The sequence below is a fragment of the Melanerpes formicivorus genome, unplaced genomic scaffold (genome assembly GCF_026170545.1).
Source record: "Melanerpes formicivorus ecotype bairdi unplaced genomic scaffold, bMelFor1.0.p_v2 SCAF_29, whole genome shotgun sequence".
Lineage (NCBI taxonomy): Eukaryota > Metazoa > Chordata > Aves > Piciformes > Picidae > Melanerpes > Melanerpes formicivorus.
In genome coordinates this window covers 2243393-2258633 of record NW_027142381.1, presented here as the reverse complement: position 1 = coordinate 2258633, position 15241 = coordinate 2243393, and positions in this window count along the sequence as shown.

Genomic DNA, 15241 nt, shown 5'->3' with positions numbered 1-15241 from the left:
CCTGAAGGGAGGCTGTAGCCAGGAGGGGTTTGGTCTCTTCTGCCAGGCAATCAGCACCAGAACAAGAGGACACAGTCTCAAATTGTGCCAGGGGAAGTTTAGGCTGAATGTGAGGAAGAAGTTCTTCCCACCAAGAGAGATTTGCCATTGGAATGTGCTGCCCAGGGAGGTGGTGGAGTCACCCTGGAGGCGTTTAGGAAGAGACTGGATGGGGTGCTTGGTGCCATGGTTGAGTTGATTAGATGGTGTTGGGTGATAGGTTGGATTTGATGATCTCAAAGGTCTTTTCCAACCTGGTCTGGTCTAGTCTAGTCTGCTGTGTGAGATTTTGGGTGGTTTAGGGTAACAAAGAACTGTCACATGGAGTTTCCCCTGGTTATCTTTCAAACTGGTGAGGTCTAACATCCCTTTGCTTTCTTTGATTTAAGATTGTCACTATTTGGGTTACTTGGTGCTGAGTGGCAGCCAGGGAAGTGCTGCAGCTCTAATATTGTAGTATCATTCAGGGTTGGAAGGGACCACAAGGATCAGCTAGTCTCAACCCCCCTGCCATGGGCAGGGACACCCCACACTAGATCAGGCTGGCCAGAGCCTCATCCAGCCTGGTCTTAAACACCTCTGCTCAAGGAGCGTTATTCTCTGCCCGAGTCTAACATGCAGGACTCTTCCTGTGAGGCTTGAAGGAAGGAGGTGGTCTACCTCCCAGTGACTTGTGACTTCTACATAGAACATTTCCTCAGAGCTAATTAAAACTTTGAGAAGTCATCAGAACTTAAATGAATCAGTGCTGCATAACTAACAGCTTGTGTTAAAGGCTTTGAACAAATATCCACATTGCATCAGTAAACATGCAAATTGCTTCTTCATGTCAGGGATGTGTCTCCCTACAATGCTGATAAAAGATTTCTCTGTGAGTGTAGCTTCTCTATCCTTTAAAGTTTATTGCTTTCCCTAACCTCTCTTTTAGGCCTTTTAATGTATGGTGAAACGCTCTAAAATGATTTGCCAAGCAAAATTCACTCTGCTTCAGCAATAACTAGCAGTTAACAAAGTGTCTGAATTAAGGACTGAAACAAAGCTGGGACCAGTTAGTGTTCAATGATGGCTGTTAGCTTTGGTAATCTTCTTTACAGGGGATTATTGCAGCTCTAAGATATTTTCCCATGGTTATGATGGCACTTATGGAGAAGATTCACGACTTGCAAAACTTTTGTTTGGCATAATTCACTTCTGGCTTCTTTAAGTGATACTATAAAGCAAGATTTAGTTTGGAGAGGGAGAGGAATGCTTCCAGTAATGAATATAATTAAGAGTATTGGCTTCTTTTTCAGTTAGTTTTTCACAAGCACTAACCCCTTCTTGCATGAGCTGTTCCTCACATGGTCAGGCTTTTCTGATCACTTCATGCCTCCCATCTGTGTGCATAGTATGTGCTAGCAAGCAGCATGGTTCTGCCTTGGTCCTGTTGCAAGATGGTTAGAAGTTTGCAACTGCTAGAACATTTGCTGTGTGGGGAGAGGTTAATCTTGGACTGAGAGGCTTTCAGGTGTGCCAGTACAAGTGGCTCACAAGCTGATGGCTTCCCATCAGGAAGTCACACTGGGTGTGCTTCATGCTGCAAGATGATATGGGCTCTGAAGGACTCTACAGATATAGTATTCAGGCTGAGTAGTGTTGCTTACATCATTGCAGTTCTGTCTGCTTGTGCAGCTGATATCTAATTTTCATTCTCTATGGACCTCTGCAGGTTTTCCAGAGTCCCTTTGTGGTTGTCACCAGTTACTTATTCTTTAACTTTTGTGCTTTTTGGTAGCTAAGGAGGTTCTGTCTGTGTGTATGAGTGCAGTTCAAGAATGAAATGTCTGCTAGCTAAACTAGTGAATAAGCTTGCCAGCACTTATACTCCTGTCCTGGTTTCCTGGCATCTCCCAACACCACACTGAAAAACTTCCAGTATGAGATATAGCAGAAGGTTCATGGAATTGTAGTATCAATCAGGTTGGAAAAGACCTCAGAGATCCTCAAGTCCAATCTATCACCCAACACCTAACTAAACCATGGCTTCAAGTGCCACATCCAAGCCTTTTCTGGACACCTCCAGGGATGGTGACTCCACCACCTCCCTGGGCAGCACATTCCAATGGCCAATTACTCTTTCTGGGAAGAACTTTCTCCTCACCTTGAGCCTAAACTTCCCCTGGCACACCTTGAGATTGTGTCCTCTTGTTCTGGTGCTGGTTGCCTGGGAGAAGAGACCAACCCCCTCCTGTCTACAACCCCGCTTCAGGGAGTTGTAGAGAACAATGTCTCTTCCCCTGAGCCTCCTCATCTCCAGAGTAAGCAACCCCAGCTCCCTCAGCCTCTCCTCACAGGGCTGTGCTCCAGACCCCTCCCCAGCCTTATTGCCCTTCTCTGGACACATTCAAGTGTCTCGAGGTTCTTAAACTGAGTGGCCCAGAATTGGACACAGGACTCAAGGTGTGGCCTAACCAGTGCTGAGTACAGGGGCAGAATGACTTCCCTGCTCCTGCTGGCCACACTATTCCTGATGCAGGTTGTTCCTTTTCTGCCAAGACTCATTGCACAAAGAATGCTCTGCTGGCTGTGGCCTCAATTATCAGGCTCATACCATAGCTATGTTCTTCCTCCTGATGTATCATGATGCAACACTCTACAGGTTTTTCTGCTTCCCAGTGCATGACCACCATTAACCTTTGATAGTTTCCCCAGTCAGGCTGCTCTCATCTGTCACCTCCCATATGCAAAGCAACAGAACTTCTGCACTTAAATATGTGTGTGACTGTTTGACTTGTCAGGATTGTCAGCTCCCAGCCTCTTTCCCTTGCATTACACTGGTGAACTGGAACTCTGATAAAGGAGTTATGTACAGTGATGACAAGAATTGATTTCCAATTTCCTGTAGAATGACTCTATCATTGCTTGTGACTCAGGCAATTTAGCTTATATTATGGTGCTAGCTAGGGGCTATAGATCACCCTGACAGTCATCTAGTCACAGAGCATGCTGATTTTGACAAGATACTGAAAGAGAGAGTTTTATGAGAGTTTTCCTTGTGGTACAGCTTAAAGTGCCATTTTCTGTTGCTGGATTGTGTGCAGAAAGCCTTTGTATGAGGCAGAAGAGAAGTGTTGGGCTCAAGTTGTATAATTTGCCCTTAATCCTCATCCTTGAGAGCCTCTGGACAAACTGAACAACCCTTTTGTCTTGGGTCTGGTTTAGAACATGCAGGTATCTGTGTTTAGGTTCAGCAGAAGTTCTAGGACCTTCCAGGAGTGGTGAGGAGCAGATGCTTAGGGAAGGAGTAGAAGAATTGAAGCAGATGCAGGAGTGACCCTTTCCTGGATATGCCCTGGCAGGTTCAGTGCTTGGTGATTGGAGCCTTGCTGGGTTGGGTGAATAACACTGTACAGAAGTAGATGCTGTTGCTGCCTTCATGAAAGAATTTCTGTTGTTGGATAATAACCTGATGTACTCTGTCACTGCTGGAAGCCGTAGCACTTTGCTTTTTAGTGATCTCATCCCCTTCTGACACTGCACACCTGTAGGTAAAGCTGCGTAGGAGTCCAGTGTCCTGTTGCTAATGCAAACTGCTTCAAGAGTGCTCTTAACAGTGACACTCTGAACTTCAATGTAAGGCTGCTGTGACAGATGAAGAAAGGACTGAGGGGCAGTGAGTGATTTGGGCTTCTCTGACATTCAGTTACAAGGCAGAGGTGGACCACAGTCTCTCAGCTACCCAGTGGTGGCTGAAGTGCATGCCTGGATGTCAGCAAGCTCTGCTGTTTGGAGCACAAGGTCTATGAGGAGAGGCTGAGGGAGCTGGGGTTACTTAGCCTGGAGAAGAGAAGGCTTAGGGGAGACCTTACTGTTCTCTACAACTACCTGAAGGGAGATTGTAGCCAGGTGGGGGCTGGTCTCTTCTTCTAGGCAAGCAGCACCAGAACAAGAGGACACAGTCTCAAGCTGTGCCAGGGGAGGTTCAGACTGGATGTTAGGAAGAAATTCTTCACAAAGAGAGTGATTGGCCATTGGAATGTGTTGCCCAGGGAGGTGGCGGAGGTGCCATCCCTGGAGGTGTTTAAGAAGAGACTGGATGGGGCGCTTGGTGCCATGGTTTAGGTGGTGTTGGATGATAGCTTGGACTGAATGATCTCGAAGGTCTCTTCCAACCTGGTTTATTCTATTCTATCTGAATGGGGCTGAGGGCTGGTGTGCTCTGTGTGAGCTCAGCAGAGGCAATGGTGCTTTAATAAGAATGCATCCATCTGGAGTGCAAGAAAGGTATTTGTGGGCAGTCTGTGCCCATAGGAAGCTGCCCATTTTTGTTTAGGTGCTCTGCTGAGCAACTCCACTTCTCTGATGTCTTGGCCATTCATGTAGCTCACCTCTCTACTACCTGAATGCTTTGAGCTTAATCCCCACAAATGCATTTGGAATGGAAGGTGGCCACATTCTGGAGCTGTTGGCAAATGGAGAATGCAGACCAAGACTTGGAAAGGTAGAGAGTCACCAGAAGATGTAGGGATTTCTTCAGAAGCTGCAAACCTCCTCTTTCTCTCTGGAATTTTGTATCTTTATTTAAATATCTCAGAATGTTAAAGGCTTTTCTATTTCAGTCAGTCCTGAAGTATTTTTGAGAGCTGATCCATGTGATTTCTTCAACTTCCCTAAGAACCTCCTGAGTCAGGGATTTAAACCAGAGCTTCCTAACATTGTGATGACATTGTGAGTCTGCCCTTGCCTCCTCAGGTTAAATAGAGCAGAAGTGGCCCTTGCTTGTCAGCTTCACCAAAACTTTTTGTTACAAAACAAGCAAAAGGGCAAAATTAGAATTCAGGCTTGGACAGCCCTTTACAAATGAAGGCATTGAAATGCTTAGCACATCAAGTCCTTTAAAATGAGTCAGACAAAACTATCCTCCTCTAAAGTGACTTCCTTAAATTAAACCAATTCTCTTTCTCTCTTTAAATGACAGTTTAGGGTTTCATTTTCCTCAGATTGTCAGGCAGGACGAAAACTAATGAGACAAAGCTTGAAGTATTGGATTTTTAATTGGATTTTCAAATCAGCATCTATAGTAAAATGACAGCTACAAAGCAACCTGTACCTTTATGTTAAGCTTGGAACCAGATTTCTTTCCAAGAGATTCTTGAGGACAAGGAAGACATCAGGTGGAAGGGGGACAGAGAGTGTCACTGATTCTATCCTCATGCACTAGGATTTATGACGTATCTTTCACATTGGTGTTCAGACACTGATAACAAGGAAAACCCTGACTGCATGTTGGTTTCAGAGCTTCCACCTTGCTGAGAAGTCTGCTGTAAGGAGCTCTGGGTGGAAACTCCATTTGCTGTGAAGTATCACAGTTTAAATCCAGTATGGAAACCTGTGCAGTGCTACCTGAATTTAGGTGAAGCTCTTATGGAACCTGCGAGACTAAGTTCTGCAACAGACCTGACGTTTTTGCCTCCTTTGTGTTATATGTCTTACTGGGTTTGTAAGTTAGACAGCACAGAAAGGTGATTCTGACAGGATCTAATAGAAGCTTCTCAAGGATATAGAATAGAATTAACCAGGTTGGAAAAGACCTTTGAGATCACTGAGTCCAACCTATCACCCAACACTATCTAATCGACTAAACCATGGCACCAAGCACCCCATCCAGTCTCTTCTTAAACACCTCCAGGGATGCTGACTCCACCACCTCCCTGGGCAGCACATTCCAATGGCCAATCACTCTTTCTAGGAAGAACTTATTCCTAACATCCAGCCTAAACCTCCCCTGGTGCAGCTTGAGGCTGTGTCCTCTTGTTCTGGTGCTGCTTGCCTGGGAGAAGAGACCGACCCCCACCTGGCTACAGCCTCCCTTCAGGTAGTTGTAGAGAGCAAGAAGGTCTCCCCTGAGCCTCCTCTTCTCCAGGCTAAGCAACCCCAGCTCCCTCAGCCTCTCCTTACAGGGCTGTGCTCAAGGCCTCTCCCCAGCCTCGTTGCCCTTCTCCAGACATGCTCGAGAGTCTCAATGTCCTTCTTAAACTGAGGGCCCCAGAACTGGACAAAGTACTGAAGGTGTGGGCTAACCAGAGTAGCACTTGTCTCAGTATTTCTAACAATTTCTAGGATTCTCAGCCTTAATTTCAAGGCACTTGCTTGGGTAATAAAGCAAACAAAACAAAAGCTCCCACCTAACCCAACCAACCAAAACCCCCACCTGTGTGGTTTTGCTTTGGGAAATGGTGCTTATGCAGTCTATGCAGTGCAAATGTGATCCTTGATTTGTTGAGTGCCCTTTTGAGGTTTGGAAAACTTTGTGGCTATTTTTGGTTATTGGAGCATTCTACTCTGGCAAATTTAGAATGAAGCTTCCTAAGGCTCTGTGTTTGTCAAATTCCATCTTAAAGGCAAGTTTTGCTTTTTGCTCACTGTTCCTGTTGTAGAGCAATCCTGATTTGGCAACTTAGATTGGAAGAAAGTGGATCAGAGAAATCAGTATGCAAAAATACTCTCTGCCCTTACAGCTGAGAACAGTCTCAAACCAGATGGACCACCCTGGCTATATGTGTGGAAAGGTTCAGGCAACAGCGAGTGTAATACCCTTTACACACCCATTAATTAGGATATCACAGCATACTTGGTTTCCTACATAATGCAGTGCCATCCATCCTCCCCTCCCCCCCTTGCATCTGTAATTAATTAGTGTTTGGAAAACATTTAAGAAATGTAAAGCTCTCAGTAAGAGGTAAATGCTATTAATTGTAATTACCAAGTAGGTTATTTCTTAGCTTTCCTATGGTTCCTTTCCCTCTGGATAAACACCAAGGGATGCACACCTTCAGGGGGATGTGATAACTCCTGTTCTCACAGCAGAGCTGGCATAACACAGTTTGTGCTTGTTTTAGCAGCAGGGGGGAGCCAACTACAATGCTAGGATTTTTCCAGGGATTGCTCTGGTGTCTTTTCGTTATGTCCTGGTGAAAATGCCTTGCCTGCAAAACACTCAAGTTAGCTGGAATAAAATCCTAGCTAGGTCTCTACCCTGAGTGATTGCTTGAGCTGCATTTCTTTCAGGTTGCTGTCTGGGTCTCTGCAAACAATGATTCAGCTCATTTGTTCCCAAAGTGGTTTTTTTTCCCTCTTCACCTTAACCTTCCTGTACTTCATCCCCTGTACCTTACTAAGCCTCTGACACCGTCACTCATGTTGTGCTGCATTAATGGCTTCAGAGGATTGAATGTGACAACATAATGGCTCTGTTCGTACCTGTCAGGTACAAGCTGTATTAAGCAGTGCATGTGAAACATTTTTAGCCTGTGATCAAAGTGCTGGAGGAAGATATACCCCAGGGGTCTTATTTAATAGCTGTAAAAATTACTTCAACAGACAAATAAAGAATTGCTCAGACGACAGCGTGATGGGGGAGGTGCTCTCGCTTCTGAGAATTAGGTCTGTAGCCTCCCTGGAATCACAGAGAGGTACTGAGAGATTCAGACAACTGGCCTGCTGCCATGGATGGTACAAGCCCTTTAGAAAGGTCAAGCTGAGGGGTGGTGAGAAGGAGCTGCCCTTTATGTGACACAGAGCAGGAATGCAGGGAGCTCTGCCTTCAGGTGGGATGATGAGCCAGTGGAGAGTCTGCAGGTCAAGATTAACAGACAGGCAACCAAGGCAGTATAGTGGTGAGTGTCTGCCATGGACTACCTGGTTGGGAAGAAGTATTAGGTCAAGCCTTCCTCAGACACCTGGAAGATGTCTAATGTGCAGAGGATTTGGTCCTCATGGGCAACTTTAACCACCTGCTGGAAGCACAGCCCAGCAAGACACAAGGACTTCCTCCTGGGCTGCATTAGGAAAAGCATAGGGCTGAGGCAGATGATCCTTCCTGTCTGCACAGCACCAATGTGGGAGTCCTGTGTCCAGTTCAGAGCTAAGGATGGAAACAGTCACAGTCTGACAGGACAGGGTCCTGGGCAAGCTGCTCTGCTGACTTGATTGAGCGGGGTGGGACTACATGATCTCTACAGGTCCCTTCCAGCCTTGACTGTTCTGTGGCTCTGAGATACCTGCATTTTCTCCAGAGATTGTGTGCAGGGGATGCTTGCTCTCTTCTTTTTAAAGCAAGACATTCCTGAGCAGTGTGTAGGTTACAAATTGCAGCAGGGGATTATGAAATGCAGGTTACTACCAAATGTGGCCATTATGTCGTGGTGAGCTGCACAGGATTAATATGATTCTTATGCTGAAATAAGGTAGTAAGTGGGATCTGCCTGACAGAGACAGCTTCAGGAGATGGAACTGGAATCTGAAGACTCTTGCTGGGCCCTGAGTAATTGCAGGGAATTTGAGCTCCCTGCTTTCAGTGCTGGCACCTCAGCCTGTGTAATTGTACATGCTAACAGCACCTGCAGGACCTGAGTAATAGGATGTTTGTTCTTGTCCTGTCTACATGCTATAAAAAGGGGTAACTTTTGCAGAGAGTTTAGCTAAGGTGTACAAGTGTGGGAGAAAACCAAAGCAAAGGAAATTTGAGTGTATTGCAAGTCAGAAGTAGCTTTAGCAGCTGTAGATTTCTCCCAGTAAGCTAAATGAGACTTCAGTTCAAAGTATCAGGCTGAAAAACATAGAACAAGGACAGAGGCACTGAGAAATAATTCATGTCAAAGTTTTGCTTTATGGCTGGTAAGTGTTGGGGAGAAAATAGTCTTGTATGAGTTGATGCCTAAGAGGGAGCAGGTATTGAAGTGATTTCTTATCTTCTAGTTGGCTGTGTGTTATTACATGCTGTAGCTGACCAGCAGGTAGCAGATGGTCACAGTAGCTTCAGATGATTCTATTTAACCTCTGATACAACATCTAACACAGTTGCAAATGACCCTACCCAGTAGTTGAAGTGCAAGGGAGACGTGGGCATGATTTCTTGCAGGGCTGATTGCAGAGGCTATGTAGGCTGTCAGAAGGCATCCAGATCTGAAAAGGACTTTTGGCTCTTGTGTCCTATTGGCCTTTTGAGACAGGTTTTGGTTGGTAGGCAGATTGTCAGGTGGTTATCTGTCCTCAAAAGATGGCATCAAGGCAGATAAATCTGAAGGCACACAGTTTTAGCAGCAGAGTTCCTGCAAAGCTGGCACACAGCAGCAGCTGTCAGCTGTTCCTCTTTTGGCTGTCTCAAGGGCAGTGGGGCAGGAAACCACTCCTTTTCAGTACACTGTGTGGAAGTGGAATACTGGGATGAAGTCATACGCTCTCCACTCTGCAAGTTTTCTTTCTCCAGTGATACCCACTTAGTTCCTGACAAAAATGTATTGAGAACATTAGTGGCAGAACACTTGGAAAGTGGAACCCCTCAGGACTGATGATATAATTGCTCTACGAAGCCATTTGTAAAGCAATTATGTTCTATTGTTCTCTTTTGTTCTGCATCTTTCTCAAAAGTGAGCCCTCCTGGCAGGCTGGGATGGGAGTGCATTGAGCTGGCTGTTATGTAAGAATATGCATAATTCCTGTGCATATTTATAAGAGAGAAGTGATGCCTTTGCAGTGTGACTGGATGGTTTGCATGTACAAATCTCTGCACAGAAGCAGCTTGCTGCTGTTGCTTCTGATGTGGCGTTTCAATAGGTAGCCTTGTAGCTTCTCTAGAAAGGTTTTTTTTTGGCTTGGTGTCATTCCTTTAAAATGAATGTTGTTAAATGCATCTTTCAAGTGCCAGAGGCAACAGAAATAAGAAAATAGGAGCTATTATAAATAATGTTTGCTCCACTTCTTTTTCAGTTTTTGGTGTGTGACAAGCCCTTATCTTCTCATTATCACTTAATGCTGCAGCAGGGTTATGTGTGTAGCTGTAACCTGTCAGCATATGTTGAGACTTTATTTGTTACTGTGTGTGGGACTTGGGTTTTATCATTTGCCCAAGCATCAATATCTATCTCGGCTGAACTGTCAGTATGCAAGAACATGAAGAGGCAGAGTGAGGTTCCCAAAGAAGGGATGAGCATATTTACTTAGACTAGAATAGAATTAACCAGGTTGGAAAAGACTTTCGAGATCATTGAGTCCAACCTATCACCCAAACCTATCTAATCAACTAAACCATGGCACCAAGCACCCCATCCAGTCTCTTCCTAAACACCTCCAGTGATGGTGACTCCACCACCTTCCTGGGCAGCACATTCCAATGGCCAGTCTCTCTTTCTATGAAGAACTGCTTCCAAATATCCAGCCTAATCCTCCCCTGGTGCAGCTTGAGACTGTGTCCTCTTGTTCTGGTGCTGGGTGCCTGGGAGAAGAGACCAACTCCCACCTGGCTGCATCCTCCCATCAGGTAGTTGCAGGCAGCAATAAGGTCTCCCCTGAGCCTCCTCTTCTCCAGGCTAAGCAACCCCAGCTCCCTCAGCCTCTTCTCACAGGGCTGTGCTCCAAACCCCTCCCCAGCTTTGTTGCCCTTCCCTGGACATGTTCCAGCAACTCAACATCTTTCCTAAACTGAGGGGCCCAGAACTGGACACAATATAGGATAGAATACTCAAGGTGTGGCCTAACCAGTGCTGAAAATCAGAATGTTGATTGTCTAATCTGCACTGAATGTTGAGTTTTATTTTAGCTTTTAAATTCATGTTTTAATGTAGTTTAAAACCATTGAGCAAGGATTGTTATATGAAATTGTAACCTGTATATGCCCCAGTGAGAGTGGGAGCAAGTTAATTCTGTGCCTGTTTCAGCCTGGAGAGAACCTACCTTGCCAGTGGTAATGTTTTAGACAAGCTGCCTGTATTTTGGTGGCATTAGTGCAGCTTTTGGCTTGGTTCAACTGAAGACCTGGTGATAAAGGTGCATTTTGTGTGCGCTGAAGCTTGTTGAATCACTGCTGCTCATGAAAGAGAACGCTGAGCTGCAAAAGAGAAGCTAATATGAACCTACAGGTAGTAGGAGACTTACCTGCAGAAATCATGTGTTGAACATATGCTCACATGATCTCCAAATGCACACAAACTCAGTCCACCAGGTAAGTTAAAATCCTAGGGTAGATGTAGTGCTCTCACTGTGCTCTCCCTGTCACAAGAGGGCAAGTATAGTTGCAGCTGGAAGGCAGAAAAAGATCACCAAGGCAGAGGAGCATAAAGTGGGGTCAGGCACAGGCAAAGTCCTCTCTCTGTGCAATAACCACCTCCTAATTTACCAACTGTGCTCCACATACTGGGCTCACTTCATCCCCAGCCTGGATGCTGCAGGGATAAAATGCCTTAGGTGCCATGGTTTAGTAGTCATAAGGTGTTGGGTGACAGGTTGGACTTGATGATCTTTGAGGTCTCTTCCAACCTTACTGATTCTATATACCCACCCACACACCCCAGCTGTGGACTGCCTTCCTAGGATGAGTACTTGAAACACAACAGACACATGCACTGGTCTCATTTTGTTTGAATTTGTTTCTGTTGAAATATTAAATAGCTGCAAGCTCAGTTTCTAGAACAAGCACTCATGAATTTCTGAAGGAGCTTTAGAGAAATACTCGTGGTTACTAATCTTTTACATGCAGAAAGCCAGAAGTGATGTACTGATCCGGCAGTGTAGGAGTTCAAGCTTGAAGAGGAGTCAAAAGTATTTAATCTTGGGTGTAAGCAGAGAGGGGCAAATGTTATGAAATACTTCCCAAAGTGGATTTTTCCTCTGTGGTTTTTTTCCTCCTCCAATCAAAGTGGAGAGTGAGTGATCTGTTTAATACAGGGGATTAGAGGACGGAATCAAATGCTTCCTCTCAGAAGACATTGTTTCTGCTGCCAGCTGGATGAGAAAAAGCAGGGCACTTCCTTCTTGTTTGCATTTGGTTAAAATTTGCCTCTCACTGTGAGGGAGTGAGACTCTACTGAGAGCAAAACCAGTGCTAAGGGTCAGGAAGCATTGTTTATTGCATTCAGTGGAAACTTTTGCTCTCTAGGGCTCTGAAGGGTGCATCATTAAATCAGATGCCTCAAACTTAAGAGTTCCTCAGAGGAGCTCTGGTTTCCTCTCATTTTCTGTTGGCAAAATATCCTTAATAATGTGCTATCACAACAATTGGGCAATTGAGTCTGAAATGAATGATCTTAGATTACAGAAACGCTGGAGAAGTTGAAGCTAATTGTGTTCATTATATGTTAATCTCCAACTTGGCTTCCTGTGAATCACTGAGTAACTTCTACAAGAAGAGATTATGCTCTCCAAGCATTTATCTTCTCGAGTTTTGCTGCATAAGAGTAAAGCACAGGATATGAGAAGTGATTATGAATCTCTGTTGAATGAGGGATCATAGGAATTCATCGAGCTTTATCATATGTAACTCTTACTTCCTACATTAAACCCTTCTATTCAAACCTTGAAAATCCCTGTTAGGTCATGCACTTGAGTTCCCAGGAAGTACTGAATAGTCTCTAATGCCTTTTTTCTCCCCCAACCCCAACTTCTTCTTCCCCTCCCCCACCCCCCCTTCTTTTTTTCCTTATTCCCAGTAGGCTCCATGGTTGTACTGGAGTTGAATTTTCACTTTATCTCCATGCTGGCACTACAGACACCTTCCAGCTCTGCTCGCTGGTAGCCTGTGCTGCTGCTCCTTCTATGAATGCAAAATACAACACAGGAAGTGCTGTGCTTCTTACCTAGCTGTATTTTCATTTCTCTCAAGCCTTTTTTGTTTTTTCACCTCTTGGGTTTTCTTCCTGCTTCTGCTTTGCATGTGACCTCAAAGAAGGAGCTTGATGATAGGATCTAAGTAGCAATTTTCTGTGTGGCATGGGTTTTGTTTTATGCGGAAACCTGAATGCCAAGCGGCTGTGAGCCAAACGTTAGGAAGCACCTTCCTGTTAATCTTGCTGAACTATGTATAAGCCATCATGAAATTATTTCAGGTGTATACATGAGGCTCTGCTGCTTGAATCATCATGAAGTTCTTTGAAGTGGAGGTGTCTGCAGCATTAATAATACAGAAATTTGGCGTGATAGCGGGAAAGAGCTGTCATGAGGTATTGTCAGCTCACCTGCTGGAGCCTTTAAAGTGCTAATTTAGATATCTAAATCAAGGCAGACCAGAGCTGCTTTGCAAATCTGAGCTTAGCCACTTCAGGCAGAGCTAAGGGAGGAAGAGGAATTTCTCTTGTTTGAAACACAATGGAAAGAAGACTGAGAACAGGGTAAAAAAACCACACAAGTGACATGGAATTACTGCTCTGAAGGTTCATACAGTCATATGTATGTGTTTGCCCTTTTTGCCCCTCAGACCATTGCTTTCACCTTTTTTAACCAGGGTTAACCAGATTTGAATAATGGGATTCCAAGATACTGTGTTCCTCTGTGAAGTGAATTGGTTATAACAGTCTTTGAACAAAAGCCTGCAATGTGAGCTGACTTCCCACACTGGAGCCCCCATGGGAGAGTGTTCCTTTGCACTCTCAACTGTGGGGAAAAACCTGTTCCCCTGTCAGGCAGCAGCAATACCAGAGCAAGCCTGCCACCAGGGATGGTGGCAGCACAGGATGGGCCATGGATGCCACACTGGTGGGGAAGAGCCCTACAGCACCTGGGCTGGATGAAAAGAACTGCAAAACGAGGCAACAGCTGGGACTAAAGCCATTCCTGAAAATCCCAGTGTGGGCACAGGAACAGTGTTGGGGATTAACACAGCTGTGCCACAGCTTGGGCTGAGCCTGAACACCTGGATTTGAACTTAGGTGGAGCAATGGGCAGGGGGTGGGGAGTCTCCTAGGTACAGACTGCACATCTCCAGGCAACCAGTGCTGTTAGCTCTGCTGCTGCCAACAGGGTGCTTGTTCTCAAGGAGGTCTCCTATCTCTGGGTGTTTCTTCAGTTAAGCCTATAGGTTTTCTTGCATTTATTCCAAAGTAATCTTGACCAAAATCATTTCATGTAGATGCTTTTTCTGCTAATGTAGATCTGTGAAGTTTCTTTAAAATGCTTGTCTGAGGTAGGGGTCATAGAACTGTAGAATGGCTTGAGTTAGAAGGGACATTAAAGATCATCTAGTTCCAGCCCCAGTGCTATGGGCAGGGGCACCTCCCACTAGATCAGGTTGCTCACAGCATCATGCAGCCTGATCTTAAAACATTTCCAGGGATGAGGTGTCCACAACTACTCTGGGCAACCCATTCCAGTGCCTCACCACCTGCCTAGTAAAGAACATCTTGCTAACATGTCTCAAGCTGCGCCCTGGGAAGTTTAGGCTTGAGGTGAAGAGAAAGTTCTTCACGGAGAGAGTCATTGGTCATTGGAATGTGCTGCCCAGGGAGGTGGTGGAGTCACCATCTCTGGAGGTGTTCAAGAGGGGATTATACATGGCACTTGGTGCCATGGTCTAGTCATGAGGTCTGTGGTGACAGGTTGGACTCGATCTTTGAGGTCTCTTCCAACCTTGGTGGTTCTGTGATACTGTAATGTCCATTCTAAATCTATCCTCCTGTGGTTTAAAACCATTGTCCCTTGTCCTATCACCCCATACCCTTATCTGAAGTCACTCTCCAGCTTTCCTGAAAGCCCCTTTCAGGTACTGAAAGACCACTCTAAGGTCTCCCCAGAGCTTTTTCTTCTGCAGGCTGAAGGGATGTCTTGCTAAGAATGAGCACCCACGTTTGTTCCAGCAAACGCTTCTTTCTTTCTGCTCAGTCTGCAGCCTTGGAGGAAACAGCAGACACATGGTATTTGCAGGAAAAAAATCCCCACCCACCAACCAACTTGTACTATTTCAGCAAAATTTTGCCCATATTTTCCTAGTTGATGATGGGGAGTGACAGGGAATTCACATAGTTGTAAGTGGCTTTTTGGAGCTGCTAACATCTAGAGCAGGAGTGGGAGTAATTTCCAGGCAAATTATTTGCCATGCATGCCTGTCGGTGCCATTTACTATGAAAATATTAATTGTAATTAAATTAATCTGGTCCTGTGGAAATATAATCTTGACAAAGTGTGTTTCTAGCTGCCACAGAACGCTGTTAGCTGACTGAGTTTTATGTGTTGTTAGTAATTTAAGTACTGCACCAGTCAAAATAACTGCAAATTGCTGGGACCAGATGTCATTAATGCAGAAAATAATTTCCCTACCCTAACCTTATTTTTGGTAATGTAGAGGGGGGGGGGAAAAAAACCCCAACCCTGAATATATTGTGCAGTTAATTAGGAAATTAACTGTTACCTAGTAATCTTGGGCTTTGTTTTCTAAAGGAAATGTTTTCTTCTGCGTGCA